The 3600-nt window shown below is 43.8% G+C and overlaps 1 pseudogene; it reads right to left on the bottom strand.

The window, feature by feature from the left end:
- Positions 1–610: 610 nt before the first annotated feature.
- Positions 611–710, bottom strand: LOC118983226 (uncharacterized; annotated as a pseudogene).
- Between the last annotated feature and the right edge of the window lie 2890 nt (positions 711–3600).

The raw sequence follows: 3600 nt of genomic DNA, 5'->3' as shown, positions 1-3600 counted from the left end.
CTGGACTTAAGTGAAAATGGAATTAGAGAGTAAAAACATTTCCATTGTATCAAGCAAAGAAAGCAAGAGAAAAAGCAGTATGTGTAACATAATCTCAATTTTGTGAACACATATACGATTAGGGAAAAAGTATGAGAAGCCTAAGCAATGAAAATATTGACAGGGGTGATGTCTAGGTCATGGGATGATAGGTTTTCGATTTCTTCCATCGATGTCTAAACCTGTAGAGAATTTTTATGAATTTATTTGAGCCAAACTGATGACAATTGCTGGGAAGGAAAATCTCAAAGGATAGGGAAAATGCTCCAGAGACTGGCAGTGTTGCAGCTTATTTCATACATTGGAATCAGGGGAGGAAACATAAGGCGGGTTTATATGAAATTCATTGGTGGTAGATTAGGGAGGTGAGAGAAAGCAAAGTGGGTAAGTCTCTGAGCTTGGATGAAGAGTGAAACGGAGAGACACATACTTTTGTTTACATCGGTGCAGGATAGTTAACATGCAACACTTACAGCACATAGAGATGGTGTTCGGGTAGTTTGTCAGATTTAGCGTGTGGCTCCTTTTTTGTCCACACTCCTTTGTGCTTAAATTTTTTTAATATTATTTAAAAAATATAAAATGCTTCATAAATTTGCATGTCATCTTTGTGCAGGGGGCATGCTAACCTTCTCTGTATCATTACAATTTGAGTCTGTGTGTTAGTGCACAGTAACCTGGCCTGGAGCACGTCTGCCTCAGGCCGGTTTGTGGTATATGGGTTCTTGACTTTGTGCAGGAAAAATTTCACAACATGAGTCCAGGTGATTTTGATATTTATTAAAGCTGGGGACAGTGAAAGAAGGAAGAACCTAGGATGCAAGAAGCAACAGGAGAGAGCCTAGGTGGGGCTGCTTTGGCTCACTGAAGAATTAGAGAAGGGGGTCCTAGGAACAGGTTCAGGGGGGTCGCCTGGGATGAGCTGCCTCTACCCATTTTTCCCCGCTGCTTGTGAGTCTCACAGGGTCCCTTAGAGTTTTTGTGATGTATGTGTGTTGGGGAAGGAGAGAGGAAAGAGAAGGGGTGGATGTGATCTCAAGAGAGAGAATGAGCCCTGGGTGCTTCCTTCTCGAGAGTTTTAAAGGCGGGGATTTTGGAGAGGTCTTAGGGGAGGATCTCAGTAGAATATTCATCAGCTTTTCAGGTGTATCATTTCAGGGTCCTGATCTCCACTGACTAGTTGGCGCCGGGATAGGGGATCATTCGTGCAGTCCGTCTTGGCATCACCCGCCTGGTTTTGCTGCTTTTCTGGGCCTGGAGCTGAAATACAACTGAGGCCTAGATGTTATATCTAGGGAGGAAAGGTCAGGGACCCTAAACTGCATGACCAGCAATATCCCAGGGGAGGAAAGGCCACTCTGGGGGGAGGTCTGGCACCAGTTTTGCCTGTTGCTGGGCACCCAGGGCTTTCTGCCTTGACGACCCTCTGTATCTGGCTGTGAATTGCTCAGCCAGTTTGTTCAGCTCTGTCTCANAGGGGGGGGGGGGGGCCAGAAAAGATTTGGAATGGTGTCCAGAACTCAAAGTGTACAGGAATATTGGAGGAAATATTAGGATGTCCTCACCCCCCCCCAAGCTGTCAGTTGGGGGAAGGGATGAATCGAGCAGGGCCATTGAGAGCTGTTTTGCATAGCAACAGTTTTGTAGCTAACCTCTGGAATGGCATTTAACATATCTATAACCTTTAACTGGTTTCATAGATATGTTAAATAGCTGTGGCCAAGTTTTGGGCAGGGAGAAGGGAGTGGCGGCTACCCAGGCTGGTATTGGGAGCTGCTGCTCGGAGAGAGTGCCTGCGGGAGAGCCATGCAGTTTCAGCAGAGTGCAGACCCCCTCTTGGCCAGGTGGAAGAGAAAACCACGCAACTTTGCCAGAATGGAGATCCCTGCGGCCAGGTGAAGAAGAAAGATGCGGCTTTGGTAGAAGAGGCCCACACGGCTTTGGCGTGCTCCCTTTGGCTGAGTAGCCTGGAAAGCAGGAGAGACTTTGACTAGGACTTGGTACAAAGAACTCTTGCCGGTGAAAGGTGCCGCATGACTTTGGATTAATTGGAGATCCTGCCTGGACAGGCAGGCGACACAGCTCACGTGCCAGCGGCCTGGGAGAAAAACGGACGTGTGCTCTTTTCCTGATTTACGGTACCCGGAGTTGGGACAGTGGGAGAAGGGAGGCGCTGTGTGTGTGTGTGTAGGTGTATACCCTTAAAGACTTTAATATTTTAAGGAAGGCATTAGGCCTGAATAGCATTAAATAAACATTTTGTTTCCTTTTCACAAATCTCTGGCATTGAGAGATGTGTTTCCAATTGGCGGCGGACAGAAGAGCCCTATAGATAATAGTGTATCGTCCTTGGGAGGGGCCCCTGTTTTCTGCAGCAGTTTTTGGCATCCCTCGGTGGGCCGGGTATTGCCCCCCCCTCGGACCCCTTGTTCGGTAACAGTCTGGCACCAGTTTTGCCTGTTGCTGGGCACCCAGGGCTTTCTGCCTTGACGACCCTCTGTATCTGGCTGTGAATTGCTCAGCCAGTTTGTTCAGCTCTGTCTCAGTTTCCCCACTCCACTTGCCAAGGAATTTTCCTAGCTTCTTACTATCCTGCCTCATATGCACTGCTGAAGTGATCACTGTACTTTATTTTGATAATAAAAAATTAACATGTATTATGTCATAATTATGATAAATCCATAACTTAAAATTCTGTTTCTTATGGACATATACAAAAAAGAATTCCCATCTTAGATATGTAGAAAAAATAGCAGTCATCCTTCAACTTCAACAGTTACCGACCCATGGCCTACTTTCTTTCATCTGGTATGTGCCCTCCTCCCTAGTCACACTAAATTATAAGTTCAGAATTTTTTTCCACTTAATTGATTATTTCTTCTTTTCCATAAGTTACTTTTCCTTTTAGAAATTCTTATCAACACCACTTTCTCCTATACATCTATTTCTTATTCTCATATTTTTCCCCTTGTACTTTTTATCACTTTATTTTGGTTAAATTTCTAAGTTTGCTTCTGCTGTACCAATTCTGCTTCCAACTTTGTTGTGTACCGCCTGCAGTGCAATTTTAAATTTGGTAATCATATTTTAAATCCAATCTTTTATATTCCCAAATTGTTTCATTTTTATGAATGTTTATTTTGTTCTCCTAAATGCAATATATTCTTGGATCTTCTTGTGAGTAAGAATCAGAAAACTTTGTAAACTTTGTTTTCTGTTGTGAATTCATTTTAGAGGGAGCAATTCCTCTGATTATTCCAGGTCAGGGATAGGCAGACCGCAGCTCTTCAGCTGCCTGTTTTTGTAAACAGGGTTGTATTATAATGCAGCTTCACCCCTTCATTTACATATTGTGGGTGGCTGCTTTTGCACTATAAAGGCCGCGCATGATAGCTGTTTTCCTGTTATAATGCAGTTCTGTTTAGTTGCCACAGACTATATGGCCTGCAAAACCCAAGATATTTACTATCTGCTCCTTCACAAAGAAAAGTTTGTTGAGCTCTTTTTTCTAGGTGGTTTCTTACTTTTGAGTTTTGCAATGTTTTTATAGATACAGAGATT

The sequence above is a fragment of the Sturnira hondurensis genome, unplaced genomic scaffold, assembly GCF_014824575.4.
Source record: "Sturnira hondurensis isolate 20B ecotype Veracruz unplaced genomic scaffold, ASM1482457v3 Scaffold0002638, whole genome shotgun sequence".
NCBI lineage: Eukaryota > Metazoa > Chordata > Mammalia > Chiroptera > Phyllostomidae > Sturnira > Sturnira hondurensis.
This window is presented reverse-complemented; position numbering and strand designations above follow the sequence as displayed.